The sequence below is a fragment of the Centropristis striata genome, chromosome 21 (assembly GCF_030273125.1).
Source record: "Centropristis striata isolate RG_2023a ecotype Rhode Island chromosome 21, C.striata_1.0, whole genome shotgun sequence".
Taxonomy (NCBI): Eukaryota; Metazoa; Chordata; class Actinopteri; order Perciformes; family Serranidae; genus Centropristis; species Centropristis striata.
The window spans coordinates 8,329,413-8,355,244 of record NC_081537.1 but is presented as its reverse complement, the minus strand read 5'-3'; the positions used below and the strand labels follow the sequence as shown (position 1 = coordinate 8,355,244).

General features: G+C 38.9%; 1 protein-coding gene across 1 annotated transcript in view; it reads right to left on the bottom strand.

Annotated features, from left to right (window-relative positions):
- Positions 1-25,832, bottom strand: part of cpped1 (calcineurin-like phosphoesterase domain containing 1) — a 95,493-nt gene that overhangs the window by 3,513 nt on the left and 66,148 nt on the right. The window lies entirely within an intron of this gene.

Sequence of the window (25,832 nt, the reverse complement as noted above, 5' to 3'; positions counted from 1 at the left end):
GGATAGAAACTAGAAAAGAGAGAGATGAGAGGAAGGAAGAAAGGTAAAAAGGTAGATAGAAAGAAAGGTAGAAAGAAAGAAAGAAAGAAAGAAAGAAAGAAAGTAAGAAAGAAAGAAAAGTAGAAAGAAAGAAAGAAAGAAAAAAGAAAGAAAGAAAGGTAGATAGAAAGAAAGAAAGAAAGAAAGAAAGAAAGGTAGATAGATAGAAAAAAGGTAGAAAGGTAGATAGACAGAAAGAAAGAAAGAAAGAAAGGTAGATGGATAGAAAAAAGAGAGAGAAAGAAAAAAAGAAAGAAAGAAAGGTACAAAGAAAGAAAGAAAGGTAGAAGGAAAGAAAGTCAGACAGACAGGAAGGAAGGAAGGAATGAGAGAGAGAGAGAGAGAGAAAGAGAGAGAGAAAGAAAGAAAGGTAGAAAGGTAGATAGATAGATAGAAAAAAGAGAGAGAAAGAATGAAAGAATGAAAGAAAGAAAGAAAGGTAGAAAGGTAGAAAGAAAGGTAGATAGATAGAAAAAAGGTAGAAAGGTAGATACAAAGAAAGAAAGAAAGAAAGAAAGAAAGGTAGAAGGAAAGAAAGTCAGACAGACAGGAAGGAATGAGAGAGAGAGAGAGAGAGAGAGAGAGAGAGAGAGAGAGAGAGAGAGAGAAAGAAAGAAAGAAAGAAAGAAAGAAAGAAAGAAAGAAAGAAAGAAAGAAAGAACGAACTTGGGGGACCTTCCACTTGTAGCATATTTTGAAAACCTTTCATTAAGGGAGCCACGATTTCCAATTTATTTTCAATTACACACAACATCATTAATAGAATGGAGGGGGTGTCTCGGCCCTGAGGCTCTGATGCTGTGTCACTACAGTTGAAATGACTGCACACTTAAAATGGCACGGCAAAACAAGCCTCAGTGTGAACGAGGGGCGCAAAATTGAGTTGTTCTGTCGTCTGAAGGTAGTACTTATCTGCCTGTGTGAATTTATTTCTTTAGTTTTGGAAAAACCAATTTGATTTTCTGTTCAGTTGGTGTAACTTCTGTACAATACTTCACTTGAACGAGGGGGTAAAGATGAGGTTTGAATTTAGAGGAAAACATTTGAATGAGAGTTATGTTGGGTGATGGTGGTCAAGTGGTTAACGCTTTAGATTAGAAAAGTTGTAGTTGGGGTGATGAATGTTTAAAGGTACAGTTATAACAATATCTGTCAAACCTCATATAATTATACATGGATGTATTCCTGTTTGTAGGGCTCAACCAAAGCTTATATTGAGGTTTTTCAAATGAAGCTTATCATTATTAATAAAAATACAGTACAGGCCAAAAGTTTGGACACACACCTTCTCATTCAATGCGTTTCCTTTATTTTCATGACTATTTACATTGTAGATTCATCAAAACTATTAATGAACACATGTGGAATTATGTACTTAACAAAAAAGTGTGAAATAACTGAAAACATGTCTTGTATTTTAGATTCCTCAAAGTAACCACCCTTTGCTTACTAGAATATAAGACACGTTTTCAGTTATTTCACACTTTTTTGTTAAGTACATAATACCACATGTATTCATTAATAGTTTTGATGAATTTACAATGTCAATAGTCATGAAAATAAAGGAAACACATTGAATGAGAAGGTGTGTCCAAACTTTTGGCCTGTACTGTATTTGTGAACCAAAACCCCAATTTCATTTAAGTAAGTCAGTGGATTACATTATCATGACGTATTAAAGAAAGGGGCATTATTGTTGGATTTGTGAGATAATGTGTGACGAACACTTCCGTGAGCTAAATTAACCAAATCTTGGCATAAAATAGTCAAGACTACTTTAATCTACATGCCTCATTAAAAATAATGCTGTAAAAACATTCAATTCCATGATGAGAGTCATGAATGACTCAGCTGAGACAGACATTTAGCAAAACGTTGGCTAAATTGCAGGCTTTAAAAAAAATAGTGTGAGTAAAAATGTGAATGGTTCAATATGTATACCATGTGGACTCCCCATTTCTTTTCCAATATTGGTAACATTTGTGGGCACTTGGAAAATGTTGTATATATTCCATTTTATACTAATTTTGTGAAATGCAATGATGAAAACAATTTGAATTTCTGTTGTGGATAATGTCAAGTGGGACAGCAAACAATTTGTTGACCGAAGTAAAAAATGTTGGCTTTTTTGCTAAACGCCAACAAATATGGATTGAAGTAGAACATTCTGTTTGATAAATTAGATTTGATGTAGTAAATTTAGGAAATGAATACATCAATCTTTTTTCTATAAACTTTGATTTTCGGACTTTCTGGTGCTCTTTCTCTATTGGAAATATTTAGATTGCACAGGTCGTAAACACCCCTTTGCAGCCACAATGAGAATCTAAAAAATAGTATAATACTAATAATAGTACAGTCTAATCTTCATATGCAGCTGTGCAGAAATACTGAGAATGAAGCCGCACAGAATTCAAATGTTTGGAATTCAAATGTCAACATTATGAATGAAGCTTCCAACTGTTCGGTACAGCCCCATGTGCTTGCATGTTCAAATGTGCATGGATGTGTAGGTGAGAGGATTTCATTTTAAAATCATTCTACTGCAGGCTTTCCGCAGAGAAATTGAGCTGCTCTATTTTCTAACGGCAACAGTTTCCATGGAGGGAAGTCTGGCTGCTTGCTGCCTCGTCTCCGGAGAGACACCCAGCCAAAAAAATAATGAAAACTGGCAACAAAAGAGGATAAATTGCAGTCTGAGCATGAGAAAGACATCGGTCTGTCCCAGAAATCTGCACAACAAAGAAGAGGAAGATCCCTCCGAAAAACTCTTATGTATCCGCTGCTGATACTACTTCGATGTCAGTACCGTGAAATTGCCCTGAATCATCAAGTCCACCACTCTGCATAATCAAACAGCACCAGAATACAAATGTGACCTAGATTTATATTAATATTCAGAGCTATGTGAGGACAGGAGTTGCACATGGTGGACCATTAAATAATTAATCTGCCAAAGATGGAAATTGATGGTTTATGCTTGTATGTGTGTATGTCTGGGCTAAATTAATTTTACAATTAAAACCTGGGGCACTGCTGTGTGATGTGTGTGTGGGCCTGCAGCTATAACATAAGGGACACATTTCATGAGTCTCCGGGTCTGAATAGTGACGCCAACGCAGAAGTGCCTTAAACCTGTATTCTTTCTAATGGCCAGCAGGAGGCGACTCAACTGGTTAAAGGAAAGTCACTGTAGCGAAAATATACAGTCATGAAAAAAAAAATTAGACCACTAAAGGTACATTTGTTTGGTCAAATATAATGATAACAACAAAAATTGCTAATAAGAGTTTAATTATAGAGCTGATATCTAGCCATTTTCCATGGTTTTCTTGATAATGATTTTGGTTATTATCAAGAAAGTTGTAGTTGTACCATAGCCTGGCTAACACCAGACAAATCTCAAATGAGATTTGGTCTGGAAACCAACCGTTCATTTCTCCGTAGAGGAGGTGTGGTTTATGATCCTCCGGAGCCTTTTATTGGGCGCTTAGAATGTCTATCAAAAGCGTCTGTAGGTAGCGCCGGTGATTAGCGGCGCTAGCGGCGCTAATAGCCCCGCTACCGGTGATCTCGCTACGAGCCGGGGGACAGCGGAGCCGCCGAGAGACCTTTCGCCTTTCAACTTTCGCTCTAAACTATTTAAAACACCATCTACAGCTAAAGAGAGTTTCGCGTCTGCAGCAGCCATGTTGGATCCGTAAGAAAACTACAAGCTTCCAAGTGCCGAGTAGTACGCGTCATCGTCTTGCCGTCCCTCCCCGCTCTGTGATTGGATCCCTAAAACAGGGCTAAGAAAGCTTCCTGGTTGCCAGACTGGATGGAGGTTCGAAATTAAATTCGAGCGCACAAGGCAGTATGGGTATACCCAGGCTAGTTGTACCAGGCATTAAAATGAACAAAAAATTGAAGAAAATAATGGTCTAATAATTTTTTCCATTACTGTATGAGAAAATGATCAAACTTCTAATGCTTCCGAATGACCTTATGGGTTCAACTGCGAGTTAAAGTTTTCTTCAAAGCAGCATTAGATTAATTTGCCAAAAACTTGGGATGCTGTGTAAAACCTTAAACCCCCCCAGAATGCATTAAATTCAACGATAAGTTTATCAGTTTGGACATAAAATAAATGATCTTTGTACAATTTAGTTTGTAAATTATTATTATCTAAAGTAAAATAGAGGATTAAAAAGGGCACGCTTTAGGACGTAGCTACCTTGGGATTGACAAGCCGATACCATGGCGATCTGTCCATTGTACTCCACTCTATTTTCGTGTGTTGTCTGTCTTTTCGTCTTTGAACTTTGAGCCTTTTTTAATTCATAGAAGTTAATTGTGAAATTTTGGTCGGTTGATCACTAGACTTTTTTTAAAGTATGTTTCTTGCTAGCCAAAATTTGCAACCCAATTAATATCACAGTTAACCCTTTGATGCACAACATATAAACACTTTCTAATGCACAACATGGGTCAAAACATTGGAAAATCACATATTTTAAGATTTGAGACTTATTAGAGCCACCAAATAATAATTTCCATTGGAAAAAGGACCAATTTAACAAAATAGGATAGTTAATATTTGTGACTTCTTAGGCAGGTTTTAAATTGGTGACAACATATAAACACCTTCTAATGCACAACATGGGTCAAAAATGACCTTGTGCATTAGAAGTGTAGTGATTTTTATTCAAAAAGTAAGAAATGAAAACAAAAAATTTGGATATATGATGATCAAAAACAAGTTATTTGAGGAAAACCTGCAATACTGAATGATGAAATTAATTTATTGCAAAGATATAGAATATAAAAACTTAGCCGGGTCACTTTAGACCCATGTTGTGCATCAAAGGGTTAATATGAATTATGGAAGCACCTGCGCTCCAAGATGTGTTAGATGTGGTACCTGACCCCACCAGGTAAGGTTATCCTTGAGTAAATATTGTCATTTCCAGCTCCAAAAAACCCCCGAGATGGTGACGGACAAAATGCCAAACTCAAAGCTTCAAAACAGTCGTCCACAACCCACATCCCCTTATTTGTTTATAGTGAATTGTTGAGGCCAGGAATAACAGCCTATCATATAACCTTGCCACGGCTCTAGGTGGCTGAATAACTATGTCTGGGTCAACACTTTCTAGTCACAAATGTGTGTACATGTGTGCCCTTGATGTTATTTCTAGATGAGGGCCATAAATGCCCCCTAGGCCAAAGTATGTGCTCATTATTCTGTGTGACTGTGTGTGTGTATATAAGCATGTGTATGTGTTCTGTACTGTAATTTCCTCTTCGCTGACAGACACCTAAATGTTTTAATCTGTCCTACGAGGAATCACACACTTCATCTACAATTACTCAAACCCTGCGAATGAAAACAAAGCAGCAACACTAGTGTGAACCAGGGAAAATGTTTGATGGGATCACCTGATGACTCAGATAGCGACGCCGATTGTGGAACTGTTAGATTTGTTACAGCATCCGCATGAGAGCTGTGACTTCTTCGTCACCTCGGAGAGATGAGGTGGTGGGAGGAAGACACAAAGAAAGCAATAGTAAAGAAGCGATAGACGGGAATTAATCCTGTAATACTAATGACGAATAAACCGGCAGGGGAAAAAAAATCTTTTTAAAGCAGATTTTTTTTTCTGAACCTCCTATAAAACTCCCATAGATGCCATGATTAATCACGGTGCCGAATAAAGTGTGTGGGAGTGTGTAAGTGTGCATATGTATACACGTGTCAGTGCGTCTGAGTTTTGTCGCCATGTCTCCGATGATCCACGTCCCACACACACGCCGCATGACACCACCACGCAGCAGCAGTGAGCTTCCCCCATATGTATGTGACATATTTCTGATGCATCTATGTAGCTGTATGTTTGTTGCTCATAGCTTTAAAATCGAAGGATTCAATCACAGATGGCCCCTCTGTGCTGTACTTTTAGAACCGCTACAGAAGGAGGCACGGTTCCGACGTTAAAAGAATAGTTCAACATTTTGGTAAATACACATTCACTTTCTTGCTCAGAGTTAGATGCCTAGCTTAGCCTAGCATGCCGGTTTATAAACATCAATTTGTAGTAAACAAAGAGGATTTAATGTGCTAGTACTTCTAAAGCTAACTTATCAGCTGGTAGGGGGATTTAGTTATTTTTTTTGAGCCAGGGATTGAGCCAGATGGGCTGTTTCCCTCTTTTTCCATCTTAATGCTAAGCTAAGCTAGCCAGCTGCTGGTTGTAGCTTTATATTTAAAAAAAAAGAGAATGGTATCAATCTTCTCATCTTACTCTCAACAAAAAGCCTTAGTTGGTTTTAGAGGTGCTGGTAGGAGGATTTTGTTGCGTTTGGATCAAGAAAGGTTAGGTGCCTGTAGCTTTAATGCTAAACTAAGCTAGCATTAGCTTAGCATTAAGCAGCTGGCAGGCTGCTGGCTGTAGCTTCGTATTTAGTGCACAGACACGAGAGTGGTATCAATCTTCTCATCTAGCTCTCAACAAGAAGGCCGTTAAGAGCATTTAACAAAATGTCAAAATATTGCTTGAATAAAACAGTTCCAAGAAGTTACAACCCTGATTCCAAAAATGTTGGGACACTGTAAAAAACCTTATATGAACAGATTATATGCGAGTGTACAAACTGGAAGTGTACACTCTTACTGAATGTGATGAGCGGTTGTATATAAATTAATAACAAACCATTTAAGTCTTCTTTAACAATAAGTAAAAGTCTTTATTACTACAACAATGAATATAGCGCTGGTATTTTAAACTGCCTCACAACCAACCAGGATTACTCTTTTTGTTCAATACTACTATTGAAAGGCAGAATAAAAGATTAAACTCTTGGTTTTCTCCTCTGAGGCACAGAGGCCCTTAGAGAGGTACGCTTGGCTAACCTGTCTAATGTCTATCAGGCAGAATGGGACCTCTGTTAGGTCCTCACAACACACTACAGGCCTTCCTTCAAGGTCTTAAGTATAGCTGACAACTGAAGTGGACTGAGCCAATAGACAATTTGTGTGTTGTAGAAATGAATCGGCTCCCTTCACTGGCTCGTTCCACCGGCTTTTACCGAGCAAAACCGATTTTGTAGAAACAATTTAGCAAAGGCCCAGAGATAAAACCCTGACCTGAATTCATTAGACCACGTCCCTTTCAGAGCGCCGTCATTACGCAGGCTTTAGAAGTCAAACCAGTCCACCTGGGCTCTTGTCTGCTAAAGAAACACTCTCTGAGAGAAAAGATGGCCTGTCTGAGAAAGAAAAGCCTTTTCAATCTCCGAAAGATTTACTTTATGAATAAAAGATAAACAATTGAAAAAAAACAGAATAAAGAAGTTGAAAAAGTGGTCCCCTTTGCGATGCAGTCAGAAAACGAAGCTGACCTCTGAAATTGTCTGCCAGAAAATGAATGCGAAGAAAGCAGTCTTTCAAAGTGAGGGGTAGAGGCTGAGATTGCCTGTATGGAACTAGAAAAAAAAACACAAAATAAAAACAAAAAACAATTTAAAATACCCAAGCATTGTTTCAAACACAAAACACATTACTGATTGGCAGACCAACACATTGATGAGGAAAGGACGCACATTGGCAGCCCCTCTTCCTGTCCTCGGTCGAACACAGGTCAGTTGGTTTTATGAAGAGTACTTAACAGGGCTTCAAACTTTTCCACTGTGGGCACTGTTGCTATCAACTTTGTCAGTTATGAGACTGGTAAAAACGGTTAGTTTTTTTCTAGGATCAAGTGTGGTCACATACTAGCCTGGCTAACACCAGACAAATCTCAAATGAGATTTGGTCTGGAAACCAACCATTCATTTCTCCGTAGAGGAGGTGTGGTTTATGATCCTCCGGAGCCGTTTATTGGGCGCTTAGAATGTCTATCAAAAGCGTCTGTAGGTAGCTCTTAGCTAATCAGATCAGTTATACCAGATGACGTAGTAGAGCTACAGAAATCGATGTTTGTTGTGTGTGTCTGTGAGAGAGTGTTGCTTGCTGCGTTGCTTCTCCAGTTCTCGCTTTCTGCAAGATTTATTTTCACGCTTTATTCCCCCTCATGTCATTCAGCCACACACATCCACAGCGCCGGTGATTAGCGCCGCTAATCACCACCGGTGATCTCGCTACGAGCCGGGGGACAGCGGAGCCGCCGAGAGACCTTTCGCCTTTCAAATTTCGCTCTAAACTATTTAAAACACCATCTACAGCTAAAGAGAGTTTCGCGTCTGCAGCAGCCATGTTGGATCCGTAAGAAAACTACAAGCTTCCAAGTGCCGAGTAGTACGCGTTATCGTCTTGCCGTCCCTCCCCGCTCTGTGATTGGATCCCTAAAACAGGGCTAAGAAAGCTTCCTGGTTGCCAGACTGGATGGAGGTTCGAAATTAAATTCGAGCGCGCAAGGCAGTATGGGAATACCCAGGCTAGTCACATACAGTAGTGTTCAAAATAATAGCAGTCCAATGTGACTAACCAGATTAATCCAGGTTTTTAGTATATTTTTTATTGCTACATGGCAAACAAGGTACCAGTAGGTGCAGTAGATTCTCAGAAAACCAACAAGACCCAGCATTCGTGATATGCACGCTCTTAAGGCTGTGCAATTGGGCAATTAGTTGAAAGGGGTGTGTTCAAAAAATTGCTGATACTCACATACTGATACTGAACAATTTCGGCATTCATTTAGACACAAATCATTGTACATTGAGTTTGACTAACCTGGTTTACCAGGCTATGCCAACTAGTGTACAGTCCAAATGGACTCAAGGTTTTTAACCAAATTTGAAGAAATTCCCTCGAGGCATTCCTGAGGTATTGCGATCACGAGAATGGGACAATCATAAGGTCAAAGTAACATTGACCTTTGACCACTAAAATTTGATCAATTCATGCTTGAGCGCAAGGGGATGTTTGTGACCAATTTGGAGAGATTGCATTCAGGTGCTTCGGAGATATCACAAGAAGTGGACATACAATCCGACTACATGATGCCTCCGACCCTGGCTGTTCCTAATCTGGGGCCCCATGAATATCTATACCAAAACTAATGGCAATCCATCCAAGTGTTATATTATATTTCAGACATACCAAAGTGGTGGACTTCCTGGCCATTCCCCATGCCAGGCTGCTTTTTAAGATTTTTGAAGGCTACTTCTTAATGAAGTCTAGTTGTCTGTATGACAAACGCTGCTTCATCTAGACTTGGTAGCTATTGGTGGATCTTAAAAGCTTTACATTTCCCATGAAACACTATGGCAGCTGATTTGACAATGTTCCCAGCTGTTCACTGCTGGAATGACAACTTGAGAGCTTGCTGTCTTGTGTGCACTGCTGCAGACTACCACTGCCTCCAGGATAATGGTAGCTGGCACCCCTCTGAGAAAATGTTCCTGGATTGACAATGACGAAATACAATACACAACTCATTCCACTTCCCTTCCCTCCAATCAAAGCAGCACACCTGGCTTTCTGTACATTGTTATCCAAAGTGCCTCGCAGTACACTCACTGTGTGGGTGACTGTGGTAATGTTAGCACCATGGGTCCAGCCATTCAGCAACATCCAGAATAACACCATTGTCACATTCAGCCTCATACAAAATGGAACATATAACCATGCTAAGTGTGAGTGTCTTGCTTTCCCCGCAGAGCTATATGCAGTGTTAAGTAGCAGTATCATATGCAGGAGATTGTTAAGTCAATTTCAACCCATTTTTGTCTCTTTGCTATGCTTTGCCTCATTCCTCACATTCTCTTTTCTTGCCGAGTGGATGCCCTGGCGAAAAACATGCACTCTCACTGCCGATAATTCCACAACTTGTCTCGGTCTCTGCGGAAATCCCTTTTTACCTGTCAGCCTTGAAACAGTGCTCTTTCTTTTGTGCTTTTCTTTGTGATAAAGATTCCCATCTGGGGACTGGCCATTGCTTTGACAGACAGAGGTGGGGAGGGATGGGAGGGACGGGGGTGCTCAGAAAACACCCAGAGTAAGCAGTCAGAGTGATGAAAACATATTGAATGCTAACGGAGGAAAATTACCCACAGTCAAATTGAATTCTGGTCAGAGTTGCAGGAAAATGCACGGAAAGGAGAGGAGTCCCCTCCAATGTGCCAATGTATTTTGTTCATATTATGATATTCATATGCTGCAGCCGTTCAAGCCATGTTCACCTTAATTGCTGGACGTGTTTGAATATTCTGAAACACCTTTGCTATTTAAATGCTAATAGCGGTCGCTGATGCAGACTGCCAAATAAAGGAATAAAGGAAATAAAGAAACGTCCGTCCAAATCTAATCATGTTTGATGTTTGTGCTCCTTTCTTCATTCCCCCTCCCCTACTTGCTCTCCATCATCTTCCTTTCATCTCTTGGTCACTGATGCCGGCTACAAGATTGGATTTGCTAATTGCGAGGTAAGTTCTCTATCTTGCCACTAAACCTCCTCCTATCAGCGTTACCCCCAGGAAAAAGCCATTTCCCTTCAGACCTCTCCTCCTTTTCTCTCTCTGACACAAACTCTTAATGCAGTTCTGAACAAAGCTGTCATCTGCACATCTGTGAGCTGCGTAGGAGTGAACATGCAATGTGTGCACTCGTATTGAAGGGCGGTTGTCATTAAAGTGCAGGTCTGGGAAATAACTCATCATGAAATGGTGGCTGTTGATAATTTGCATGATAGAGGGATACAACATGATGTAGCGCGGTGAGGCATCTTGCAGCCCCAGCTCCCCATAAATCACTCTCAGCCATCAGTCACCATGCAGCATCTCCGTCCTGTGTTCTCCAGTTCCACACACACACACAATGTATGCACACAATCCCAAAGTGAGCTGTGAAATGAAAGTAGCAGCATGTCATCTATCCCTCTGAGAGCATGCATGCCTTTTGGCCATTTGGTACCCAACGTGGTACCTAATCATCCTGAATTCACCAAGCTATGATCCTTATGTTTCTCTGAGGATAACAGAGGCCTAGCAGTGAGAGGAGGAGTGGAACAAAGCACCCGGGGCTCCAACTTGGTAGGGATGGGCATAGAGAACCGGTTCCAGTTGAGATCCGGTACCAAATTGCCTTTGGAATTTAGGACTGAAGGCAACCAAAGACTGGTTGGCTGAAATTATACTGGCTTTTCCACCCATCGATTGGACCATTGGGGTAAAAAAACAGCACATTATCTCTACATGACTAAATCAGCAGCATCTCAGCAACAGCAGCAGCTTTAGTCCTGTGAGAGTGTCGACAAAGGAGGCGTTCAGGAACAGAGCTGAGTGTAGGTCACCCACGTTTTGGCAGCGCTCACAGCCCATAACATAATAGCTGTAGATATGCGAGTAAACACCTCGAGGCACTACTTAAACCGCAGCAGGGGAGGAAGTGTGAGGTGAACGGAGGTGAGATGTAGCCGCGTCGAGCTGACGACAGAACTGCCGGCGATGGCGGGGACTCTTGAAGGAGTTTTCTACCATTAAGACAGCCTGTGAATGCTTAATACTTCAGTATAATTTTGAGTGTTACCACATCCTGAAACTTCATACTGGTAAGGGAAATATGAATATACTTTTTACTCCTCTACGTTTATTTGACAGCTATAGAATTAGGGTTATACATATAACAACCCAACACACAGATATTATAGAGAATCTAAAATTAGCTCCCTTTTCAGAAAGCCACAACATTATATTGATGCTTTCATTTTAACAGAGGAAAAACAATCATTTAATAATAAAAAATATGATAATATACCTCGGATAATGGGCTTTCTGCTGCATAGTGGGCACATAAACAAGAGCAATGTAGTCATATGCATCTATGGTTTCCCATTTAATCTTAATGACTTGTGCTTGCTGAGGAAGAGAAAAATACTGGATTGAAGCAGAAGCGGGGCAAGACCTTCATCAACAGTTCAATCAATAAAACAGTGAATGAACAGGAAGTGTTCAGGATTGCTCCATTAGTATCGTCTACTCTAACAGACCTGGCTGTTTTACAATTTAAAGCTTGATGGATGAGTACACTAAAGCTTAAAGATTATTGTTTTTTTGGCCTTTTTTTTTTTTACAGTTTAGAGACTGGAAATGGGTGCACTGTAAAAAAGAAAAGTTGGGTGAACTCAAAATTTCAAGGCAACAAACTTCGATAAAATGTTGAGTTGGACAATTAAACTAAATATTTTAAGTTTTGTTTTTGCGTTTGCTCAACTCTGAATTTCTCTGGCACGATTGTAACGGCGCTATGAATGTCAGCTAATGTTGTGACCACAATTTTGAGTTAGCATTGATACGCTAATGGCTACTCTTGTAGCTGTAACAAGCAGCGCCGCTAGCATCAGTTAGCCGCTATCTTTCACTAATGACCAAATTTCACAACAAAGAAATAAGAGTTAGCAGAACTATTGTCCCTTGTTGTGAACCCCAACTTAAAGATATAAGTAACAACAACTCACCAACTTGTTTTTGAGCAGACAACTGGCTTCCTTTGTTGTGCTAACTTACATTATTGCCCTAAATGTCAGTAATTTATATTTCCAAGTTTTACCAACTTAAATCACTGTTTTAGGCCAAAAAATACAAGTCGGCTTTTTTGCAGTGTGGAGGGTGGGGGATTACTTGCAATAAAGGTCTTAAAGATAAATCTAACCAAGATGTTGGCACTTGCAGGTTTAGACAGACTTTGGATGAGTGTGTGTGTGTGTTTGGGGGTGGATTCAAAGTGCGGATGGATTCACGTGCTGTTTCACGTTCCCGCAATCAATGGAGCTGATGGCCGCCCCAGTTGTCTCCTTATTTTCTTATGGTATGATCATAAAAGCTCCCAGAGTGCTATAAAGTCATGTGGAGGTTGGAGCAAAACCGGGTCCCTGCTGGGACATGGTACAGCTGGGCCCGTAGGAACTCATGCTCAGCATTTCATCTCCATTACTCAAGAGAACAGGGATCAGGTTTTGACCTGTCCTTTAAAAAGATCTCCAATTTCTTCCCTGCTGTGACAGTCACTGGAGGATCTCCATTTCTTGGTCTTGAATTTTAAAAAAAAGGGCAATCCCCCCGCTGGGCGGAGCTTGAAACATTAAGGTCAGCCCTGTTCATTTCACTGAGGCCTCAGCATTGCCATAGCTGGACTGCCAACACAAAGGATGGGGAAAATAGTTGTACATGGCTCAACTTTTGCCGCAACGTCATCCAGCAATGCACTACGTTGCATGCAAGTAAACATTTCTGGACATTACTTTATAATGTTTGTCAGGTACGATTTAATATATACAGGTGCATTTCAGTACATTAGAATATGATGGAAAAGTCAATCAAAGTCAAATAGCCCCAACCAAGTATTGAGTCATATATATGGAAATCCTTTTCAGAGGCCATCATTTCCATATTAAACATACTTTTCAAAATTGGACTTTTGTAATATCACCTTTTTTTGAGACACTGAATTTTAGGTCTTCATTAAATTACGCCATAGGGGCGTCCCGGTGGCTCACACCGGTAGAGCGTTTACCATGTAGGCTGAGTCCTTGCTGCGGCGGAGCCGGCCTGAGCTCCCTTTGCCGCATGTCTTCCCCTCTATCACCCCCTTTCTATCTATCACTATCAATAAAGCAAAAAAATGCCAAAAAAATAATCTTTAAAAAAAAAATGTAAGCCATAATCATTATAATTAGAAGAAATTAAATAAATTAAGACATGAAATGTTTCATTCTGTGCAATGGATCTATATAATGTGTTATTTCCACTTTTTTGAATGGAATTACTGACATGAATAAACTTTTCTATGATATTCTAATTTATTGAGATGCTCCTGTATGTGGCGATTGTTGAAGCAAAGGACAACTGCCACAGTCTAAACCTTCTCGGGTTGTAAAATCCATGCTTATAGTATTACAAACCACTGTGGGCTGTTTCAGCATCTGGCAAGCCTTCAAACTCCAAGACTCCATTACTCAAACTGACCTTCCTGGCTCTTTTTGTCCTCAACGGGGACCTCTATGCAGCCCCTCTTTTCTGTCTGAATGCCCAATAAGTTGTCTAATAACAGATTATAATAATAATAATAGAACTGTATTGTCACTGTACAAGACAACGAAATTTTGTTTGGAGCAGTCCTCCTCCAGTTGCACAGTACAAAATATTGATATTTATATCAATGTAGAAAAATACTTAAAACAAAACACAAAACACAACATTATCAACATTATCAACGCTGTATAAATAAAATGTATATCTAAGTAACAATGTTTTAAAAAGTCCAAATCCTTAAGTGCAATAGTGCAATCCCCACCTTCTGCTGTGTGTCTCACTCTCTCTCTGAAATAGAGAGTGAGACAAAGAAAAAGAAGGAATAAGAGAAAGCGAAAGCATTATTCAGCCTCTTCATTAAAACAATGGGGTTAAAGGCTTAACCGTGGCCTCTTATCAAATCCCTAGTGGGTGATAAATGTGTCTTCGCTTTTGAACAGAGAAGGACCCTTGCTGATAAAGACAACCAGCGGCAAGAGAGAGAGAAAGAGTGAGAGGCAGAGAGGCAAAGACGGAGAGACAATGCGGAGCGGCGCGCGGCTTATCTTCGCCTCTAATTAGCTACTGTATGTACAACTCTACAGCCGCTAGCAATGTTGGGGATTCCAATGAATTTCTCAGCTGCACCCTTGTTTTTTTCCCCTGTACATAGACAGGGTTTGGAGGCAGTGTGGATGTATCTGTCTGTATATTGGTGCGTGGCTTATTTGGCCTTGTTTGTATCCTGAATGTAGGATATAAACCTTGGAGGAAGAGGAGGAGTAGGAAAGAAATCTAATTACAGTACTCCATATATGAGGAGAGGAGAGGCTGAGAGCACTGCTGGGATTTCTGTTACTCTACTTGCCTCTCGGAAAAAGGAGACACCGGTCTCCAGCTATGGGAATTCAATCTTCTGTGAGGAGAATCTGGATGCGCGTAAAACGTGCACTCCTGCAAATTCAACATCCTCGACGAGCGAGCGACCTACATGTCCTTCTTCCTCCGCTCGCAGTCACTAACTGCTGGCTGAGTTGCGCTCATGCACTCAAAAATCAGCAATGAGAGGGGCAAGGAGTGCATTATTTACTGTGATTACGGGTATGACAGTGACGAGGATGCACACATATAGACGTAGTAAGAGTAAAGAACTTCCTCCGGGGTGTTTGTGTGATTGTTTTCAACAAACTGAATGAACTGTACCGACTCACGAAAGAAGTAAGAACAAGTTGTCTTGCTGTTTTGCGGATGTCATAACATTTTGGAAGAATCCAATAAATCGACTTATTTGAGCGTTTAAAAAGATATCTAATCAGGTGACTGGCTTCAATTCAAGAGATATTAAACACACGGAGCAAGCGCACAATTAAAGGCAATATTTAATATAAACCAAATCAATGAAAAATGAACAATGAAGTTGAGTTTTGAATTATTTTCTGTTATACTAGATGTTACAGAGACAAGCAGTTATATTATTAATTTAATTATCTTGTTGGGGAAAAGATTTATTTTTAAAGCTGTCAATGCAGATTCTTTGAATATTAATCAATTTAGGATGCTTATTAAACGTTATTTTGTTTTGGAAGGTTATATTGCTAATAGGAATGGTGATGTTGGACGGTTTTTGGAAAGGTGGGAAAGGTTTATTGAAGTGGAAGGCTGGCATTTAACTTAACCCTTTTTTATTTTCTCTTAGGTTATGAAGTTTACTGATATACTGTATGTTTTATGTGGTAATTATGTTTGATGTATGTTTGTGTCTTGTTTTAGTTTTGATGTGTTAAGGTTCTTGTTTATTATTGTGGTTTTATTTATTTATTTGGGTTGGTTTTGTGATTTTGTTGTTGTGTTTTTTGTTTTGTTTTTCTCTTTGTGTTTGTTCATTGGTGATTTGTGTTGTGTTTTGTCTAAATTAATAAAAAATAAAAAATAATTAAAAAAGAACAAGTTGTCTTGCTGTTTTGCGGATGTCAAAACATTTTGGAAGAATCCAATAAATCGGCTTATTTGAGCATTTAAAAAGATATCTAATCAGGTGACTGGCTCCGATTCAAGAGATATTAAACACACGGAGCAAGCGCACAATTAAAGGCAATATTTAATATAAACCAAATCACTGTCAGATCAGAAACCGTAGTAATTGCTTGCGCAATTATGAAAAGGAAAGCACGATACTTTAGTTGCCCGAGAGGGGGTCATCACGCAGAGAGTGTGTCATTAATATGAGCTGGAATGCAGTCAACAGTTCCCAGGGTGGAACTGCTCGCTCTGATGAGCCACTGGAAGACTAATTGGTGTCGCACCTTTCCCATGAACGGCTGTGCTGCTGAGATAACATATAGATACTTACTGTAGAATATATCATGCACAGAAACATGCATCACCGCGTAGCGATTTATATGCAAAATGCACACACAGAAACATGTACAAAATAAACACAATTACTCAAACATCTACCGCCATCCCACGAAAGAGAAATGAAAAATACTTCAGTGAGGAAAAATCAATTCAATGCATTTGCTTGTCTGCAGGGGACTATATTCTCTGTTTCCGTCATACATCCCTGGAGTGGAGGTGGTGTTGGTGGTGGTGGTGGTGGTGGGGGCAGAAAGCAGCGAGAACAACCTCACAAATGCTGAGCCAAATCCCCGACTGCTGTAAGTCTTCTGACACCAAAAAACGACACCTCTGGAGTGGTTGGAGTTATGTGTAGTGGTGTGTACTTACTTATGAGGATTGATTTGATGCCAGAGACACATTTGTGATTCCATTTCAATTCGCTTTCTGTAGAATTTTTAAATTACTAGACAAAGAAAAGGAGGAAAGCTGTTTAATCTTACCTCTTTGTTCTTGCCAGACTGATGTTTTTTTCCCGTTTTTACTAAAAAATAAGAACCAGTAAGAACTTTGAAGCAGCCAACTAAGAAATATATCCTTTAAGAGCTTCTTGAACAACCTCCATGTGTTTCTGGTACAAAGAAAAACTGTTTAAGTATCATAAAGAGCTTTCCAGCGCTCCTTTAAGGGGTCTTGAAACTGAATTATTTTTACACTATAAAACACGTAATCCTTCAACCGTTGATAGAAGTACATTTGTCTTCCAAGGGAAGATGATATGAGAGCTGGCAGCACAAACACAGATAAAGACTTATCCTTGTCAACTGCTTACTTAATGAAAATCTCAGTAGAAAAATGACATTCGTGTTTCATCTGTGCCAATGCTGAACCGCTCCAGTGTGGATTTTAATCTTTTGGAGACTGGAAACAGAAATGTGTGCGTGAGGTTAATGATGCTGCCCTTTACTGTAATGACAGTAATGATCACAAGCACATCTGGAGAGTCACAGGGTGCAGCGGTGAGGACAGACCAACATGGGAGGGAGATGATGCGTAAATAACGTAATGCAAAGGGGGAAAAATATTACCATCGCCAATGTACTGTATGTCCAGAAAAGACATCATTTACGACGGATGAGTGGAAACACGGCCCCTCACCACACGACAACAACACACTTTCCCTAGTGCTCTTTTTTTATTTTCTATCAATATGCAGTAAATAATAGATATTCTAGGTATTGCAATTCCTTGCTCCTTCCAACTGTTTTCTCCTCTAAAAAGCTGACAGATTCTCCATTTGGATAATTTTACCAGGTGCATGTTTGTCCTGCAGTAAACTCCTATTTCATGGAAGTTCATGCAGTTCCTTCATTTTGCAGGTAAAAAAATATCAGCATTTAGGCCCCGTTTACACGAGGACGCTCGCGGGTGAAAACGACAAAATATTTTATCGGAAGTGCCTTTTGTTTAGACGGTGACGGCGTTTTGGGGGCTTAAAGACGCAAAAATCTGAAACCACCTTCCAAAGTGGAAAAGTTAAATTCACTCTGCTGTAGCGTGTCGTCTACACTGCCAAGACGCAAAACTCTGCTCAGATCTGCTCACGTCACGTATGTGTTTATGTCACATACATGCTCCAGTACAGGAAAATAAACAAACGTGGGATTATTTCCATGCGTCGGACCTTCAAGCTGCTCTGGCAGCTCTAATAAACTTACAGGAGTCTTTCCACCAAATGTACAGGATATGTACAGATAGTATTAGTGAACAGAGAAGGATCTGTAATTACCTCTATCACATTTTGGATGCAGCAATTCATCGGAGGCGAGCCAGACGGCTGTGAACGAGACCTGGGAGATCTAGTGATGGTGGAGAACTTTGTGGAAGGAGTAGCTGATGAAAATGTGTGGCGTGAAAACTTCTGCATGCCCAAAGATGCTCTTATCGCTTTAAGTGATGCCGCCTGGCTGCATACAATCGAATTTCACACACTTTTGCGTCACCGTATGCACACAGATTTACTCCCAAAAATGCTCGTCTAAACGAGGAATAAAAAGTGAAGACGCGACGCCACTTTTGCGTCTTCTGTTCAGACCGTCCTCGTGTGAACGGGGCCTTAGTGAAATTTAGGTTTCTGTGAAGTTCTATACGCACATAACTTTTGGTATAACATATGTGCTCTTTATGTGATGTAAGAAACATGGTGTAGCAATAGCATTGCACTCCATCAGAAAATTAATAAAAAACAAAAATGTCAACCTTGTGGAACAGGGAACCAATCCATGGGCAAACTGACCAATCAGGCGGCGTTTTCCTCAATAGTGTCACGGCGCTAGCTTGGCTAATAATCAAAAATGGTTTTATGACCATGATACGGTACGATCATACAATATTAGCTGTATCATACTACTACTTAATCTCACTTTTTTACATTAGAAGCTTCTGCTGATTTTTTATAATAAGCTTTGAATCTATGTCGACATATTTTATTTTTTGATTTTAATGCATAGTGATAATTTCGGGTGCTTTTTGAAAGGCTAAACACCAACACATAGACTAAGGATTGAAGCTGAATTTTTTGTTAGATAAATCATGTTGTAATTGATAACATCTTTGTTTTTTTAATAGATTTGACATTTGCTCTGCTTTTGTAGTTACAGGATCTGTTGAATTTTTCACCACTCAGCAAATGTACCCAACAATCTGTCAAACATAAAACTTCAATAAAAAATATTTAACATTGTTATACAATATAACTCTATGAATGATAACTGAGAAAATAACGAATAGGAATAAAATAAATGGCTAAATAAACATCATTACTGTTCAGTCAGTTGCTGACTATTTAAAAAAAGAATGAAACAAATAAAAGCTAACACCATTTCTAAATCATGCCAAGCAATGTTTTTTGACTGAAAAGTTTCCATCACAACACATACAGTCATGGCCAAAAATGTTGGCACCCCTGCACTTCTGTCAGATAATGCACCACTTCTCCCAGAAAATTGTTGCAATTGCAAATGCTTTGGTATTCACATGTTTATTGCTTTTGTTTGCATTGGAACAACGCAAAAAAAGCAGAGAAAAGAAAGCCAAATCTGATCATTCCACACAGAACTCCAAAAATGGACTGGACAAAATTATTGGCACCCTCAACTTAATATTTGGTAGCACACCCTTTGGAAAAAATAACTGAAATCAATCGCTTCCTGTAACCATCAATCAGTTTCTTACACCTCTCTACTGGAATTTTAGACCACTCTTCTTTTGCCAACTGCTCCAGGACTCTCAGATTTGAAGGGTGCCTTCTCCCAACTGCTGTTTTGAGATCTCTCCACAGGTGTTCTATGAGATTTAGATCTGGACTCATTGCTGGCCACTTCAGAACTCTCCAGTGCTTTGTCTTAAACCATTTCTGTGTGCTTTGGGTCATTGTCCTGCTGGAAGACCCATGACCTCTGATGGAGACCCAGCTTTCTGACACTGGGCCCTACATTGCGCCCCAAAATTCTTTGGTAGTCTTCAGATTTGATGATGCCATGCACACAGTGAAGACATCCAATGCCAGAAGCAGCAAAGCAACCCCAAAACATCACCTCCAGACTCGACTAAAACAACGCATACATTTCAAGTTCCTCCTCACCACCTACAAAGCCCTAAACAACCTTGCCCCTTCATACCTGACAGATCTCCTCCATCGCCCCATTCATCCCCACCGAACACGCTCCACTGACGCCAACACCCTCACCACCATCACCAGGACCAAATACCACACCATAGGAGACAGAGCTTTTGCCATTGCCGCCCCTACCCTCTGGAACTCCATCCCCCTGGCCATCCGAAAGTCCGACTCACTGCCGTCTTTCAAAAGTCAACTCAAAACCCACCTCTACAACATCACTTACAACACCTGATGAATCATTTTCCACCCTCTGTCTTCTTATCTCTTTCCTATCCACTGTATTGTTGTTCTTGAATATTTGTATGTGTTTGTATGTATGTATGTATGTACTGTATGTATTGTCCATTTGTATTCTTTTTCACTTTGTGTTTTTTTGTAAAGCGTCTTTGTGTATTTTGAAAAGCGCTATATAAAACTGATGCATTATTATTATTATTATTATTATCAGTGAACCTCCACCATGTTTGTCCATAGGGACCATGTTCTTTTCTTTGAAGGCCTCATTTCATTTTCTGTAAACAGTACAATGATGTGCTTTACCAAAAACCTTTACTTTGGTCTTATCTGTCCACAGGACGTTCTCCCAGAAGGACAAACAAAAGCAATAAAAATGTGAATACCAAAGCATTTGTAATTGCAACAATTGTCTGGGAGAAGTGGTGCATTATCTGGCAGAAGTGCAGGGGTGCCAATATTTTTGACCATGACTGTATCAGACAGCTCATACACCGATACCAATATGCTTTTGATAGGCCAACAATGGCTGATAATATTTATCAACAGACACATCTGTCGGCCTATACTTTGAAGTATTTGATACAGCTTTATTTACAGCCAGTCTCTTTTCCAAGCATGCCTCCAGGACACACTACAGTAGATTCAGAGTACAGACGATACAGCATCAGTAACCAAGAAACTCAGAGAAGGAGATGAAGGAGAGAGCAGAAGGAGCATGAAGGAGAAAGTGAGGGATCACAGCAGAGCAGAAAGAACTAAGACAAAGGATTTATAATTAATATATATATATTTATAACAACTGGTTGGATTCCCCTTTGTTAAGTCATCACATTTTAATTTCTGATTAAGTTCTTTAGCTGAGTTATCAAGAGTTATTTAATGACAAAGCTGCACTGTTTTAGTTGGGGTTTTTTTTTGTCATTTTTGTAAGAAATGTTTGCTAAGATCTTAACCTGATAGTAAGTAGGGCTGGGCGACATATTTATATAAAAAATATATAGATATATTTTTAAATGTGATATGGAATTAGACCATAATATCATATATACCGATATAGTTAAATCTATATTATTTTTCTTTTTTATATATATAAATGCTGCTCTTACTAGGGTTTGTCATATTTAGTTATTTTGTAATGTTTGTTATTCTTTCCTCATATAAATATATTTATTTCAGAAAAAGATGGTAATGAATATTAAATAAATGTCTTCCTCATTATTTTTATTTATTATTTATTTATTTAATATATTTTATTTAAATGTGCCCTTTATGGAGCTTTGATTAAAAAAAAAAAAAAAAAAAAAAAAAAAAGGTACTCCTGTTATACAGCATTTATGTTCACTTAAATAAACGGTTTCAATAAAACTTGTGACATGTCATATTTGGCTTTGACTTTGACTGAACATTTGCTCTCAGTTTGCTATAAAAATATCGGGATATATATCCTATATCGATATTCAGCCCAAATATATCTTGGGATATGTCTTTTGGTCCATATCGCCCAGCCTCAATAGTAAGTATAACTTCACGGTGACATTGAAATTCTCCATTCGAGCAGAAGAAATTTCCAGATAAATTCAAGAGACAGGCCTTGACATTTTGCCTGAGCTCATTGTTATGTTCGGGACAGGCCTGGACAGAGAGGGTGCATGTAAAAATACGACATGACATGATGAATCACAGACCGCTGCGAATCACATCTCGTCTCTCGCAGTAATGGCTGAGTTCCACATGTTGTATTTAACACATATGTGACGCACAAACATGAGAAAGTCATGTAGTGTATGTGGCTTTACAGCAAGCCGCAGCATGTCTGTCATCAATTATTAATAACCATGTTGCATGTATGTATGTAGTTCATACAGTACTTGCCCTGTATGGAGTCTGAATTTATAATTGCGGGCAGGACGTGTGAACAAGAGTATTGATGAGAAAGGACATAGAGTAACAGCGTCCGTTCCTGCGTATAAAAAGCCTGTACGGATTGCCCTTTAAATCTTTAACCAGTGTTCCCTTAGAGGAGCAATCAATTATGAGGGAGAGGGTTCATCAGAGCAAAACGGGGCCAACATGGTTAAATACATGCTGGAATAATGGCTGGATAATGAAATTAATACCATCCACCGACAGTCACCTTGATGCATGATTGAGAAGCGTGACACGTGTCCGTATGACTGGTCCTGTCAATCAGCTGTGCAAAAGTGGCGAGCCAGTGCGATGATGTGTGTGCTTTCTTCAAGACGTATTGTCCTTGTGAGAGTTTTTCAGCCCGATACCCTTGTATCAGACCCTCGTAAGCCGACAACAATGGATTTTGATTATGGAATTATTCTTCTTATAGGCAGCGGATGCATTAATTAATTCAATTAGGCCCGTGTTGTGTGAGTGCCAGGAGCTTCTTGGTTCTGGCTAATGGCATATTAATCCTCTGGGCTGGGATCTTAACTGTGTTTCACTTAGATATGCTAGGAATGAACGGTAATATTATTTAAGAGGTATTAAGGGAAGAAATTTAAGACCACTTCACAGCGACATAAATCCATCATTACTGAAAAAATACTGCTGATATTTTAGGGTGTTTGGAAGCAATTTGACTTTCAGAGCACTAAAACTCTGCTTTATCTCTTTTGTGACTTCTAACTCAGTTAGGACATTGTAGCCGAGCAAAGATATACACAAATCTGGATTGACAAGACCTCCTAGTTAGAGGAGACAACTCATACTGTCTGTCACTTTGACGTGCCCTTGGGCAAAATACTGGACATGAACCTGCTCAGGCGCTGCAAGTCAAGGCTGCTCGATTGTTGGAAAAAATCATAACCCCAATTATTTTGGTCAATATTGAGATCAGGATTATTTAACCCCATTGATTTTGGAAACGCCTGCATCTTTTTCTTGAACTGTTAATATAATTCAACAGAAAAAGAGGGACAAAAAAGGAGCTCATGACACATAAACACACACACACACACACACACACACACACACACACACACACACATTCTTGTTTTTCTATCTTTGTGAGGGCCCTCATTGGAATAGTAAATTCCCTGGCAAGGTTATAATAGTTTTGAATTTTTCATTAGTTTTGGTTTTAATTTTCGTTGTCAATTTTTGTTTTCAAATTCAGTTAGTTTTAATTAGTTTTTAGACTGAGTTTGCTAGTTTTAGTTTAGTTTTTATTAGTTTTAGTGTTAGTATTAGTTTTTTGTAATGGGGTATTGGTTGGGTGGGAGATTAAAAGAGGTCACAGTAAATCTTATCCATCTTGATTATGTATAAAAAAAGTTGACAAAGACGGAAACGAAGGACATTTTCACTATAATTTTAGTTTTGTAACCACACAATACAGTTTCAGTTAATTGTCATTAGCATGTAACCTTTAACCCTTAAAACAAAGTCTGAAATCTCAAAAAAGCCTTTAAAGAAGTGAGGACCGGCAAAATGTCCTCACTTTGCAAAAATGTCCTCATTCTGTTGGTTAAAAACGTGTTCCGGTCCTCACTATGTATCAAGTACAAGAACACACACACACACACACACACACACACACACACACTCAAATTTGACTTTGTAAAAAGTTAAATATTTGATCTGTAACTATGTATTTAGGAGCAAAATCAGCACTCTTAATGCAACATGCTGTGCTTATGGTCAGGCAAATCAGCCTCATCAACCCATTTAGATGGCATACAATGTTGTATATACACTGCGCTCAAAGGTTTGGGGTCACCCAGAAAATGTCTGTGGTTTTCCATGAAAACAAACTGTTTTATTTATGAAATGAGTTACAAAGTGAATCGAAAATATAGCAAAGACATTGACAAGGGTAGAAATAATCATTTTAACCTGTACAAATCTCCAACTTTACCCCTAGATACTCAACCAGCCTGAGGAAGGATCATTTTATTGCTTCTCAAATCAGCACAAACAGTTTTCAGCTGTGCTAAAATAATGCTGAGATGTTTTAATGATCAATGAGCCTTTCAACACTATAAACGTGGATTAACACAATGTGTAACTGGAACACAGGTGATGGTTGCTGCCAATATATAATAGATATTGCATAACAAAATTGGCTGTTTCCAGCTTTAATAGTCATTTACCACATTAACAATGTCTAGAATATATGTCTGTTATTTTATTAGGACATTTTTAAGTGACCCCAAACTTTTAAACGGTAGTGTACCTTTAAGACCGGGAGAGGCGTACATGCAATTCTACGTCTATCTACGGATGTAACGTCTGCATCTTTTGGATGATCTGGTAAGACACGTAAGTGATGAAATGCAACAGGATTTGCTGAAATATACACTACTGGTCAAAAGTTTTAGAACACACCAACTTTTCCAGAATTTAATTGAAAATGATGCAGTTTAATGTCTCAGTGTACTCTGAAATTAATGCACATTTGCAACATTTAAAATTCTTTATTGAGCATGATAGTGTTTTGAAAGTAAAAAAAAGATTCAAAATCACATTTTATGTTGGACTAAAGGACTAAAAAAAGACACAAAATGACCAAAAAAAGACACAAAATGACAAAAAAAGACACCAAAAGACACAAAATGACTAAAAAAAGACACAAAATGACAAAAAAAGACACCAAAAGACACAAAATTACCAAAAAAAGACACAAAATGACTTACAAAGACATGAAAATAATTAAAAAATGGACAAAATAGTCCAAGACTCCATAGGTTGTTAACCCATTTCTTGTTCCCTGAAAAAAGGCCTACTTGTATAATTCTGAAATGTACGTTATATTTTACCTTTTTTATTTACCTCTGGCAGTCCACCACTTACCTTTGTACCCTTTCAAGCCGTTGATTTGATTTGAACTGCTTGATTTTCAATAAAAAACTGGAAAAATTGGGGTGTTCTAAAACGTTTGACCGGTAGTGTACGTGTGGAAGGAAAAAGAGGAATGAACATAATAAAATACTAATTCTTTTGCACCTCCACACGAAAGAATTGGGAGAAAATAAAGACCATCTAAAACATGTACGCGTCTATAAAAGACAGTGACGGCGACCTGAGCGAGGGAACGACATAGTATTATTGACAATATATCAGACTATGACCCAGAGTATAATGAGCCTACAGATCCTCGAGTGATCCTACACTGTGAAGAATCTGTGATATAGTTATTGCACTACTGACATTGTTTTATTGAAAATACGGCTGTCACCTTTTCCTTTATGTGCCACACAGTGTAATGCATTTTTCATGATTTGTTGTTGTTGTTGAATTACAGTTAAAGCCAAAGGTTTCAGCTTTCATGTGTTTTTTTCTTCTTCATATTTCTATGTGTTACAGAGGCTGAAAAATGTGATCGTTCTTCCTAAATTTTTATGATGTTTATAGATTTTTTCAAGAAATCTTGAGGACTTTTAAGGCAAAGGTTATTCTCAACAGCTAAAGCCAAGGGTTTAAGGTTTTAAATTATTTTCATCTCTATCTGCTACAGAGGCTAAGAAATTAATAATTTAGGAAATGTGCAGTTTTTCAGAAAATCTTCAGGTCTTGGGAGGTGCTTTTGAAACAATGA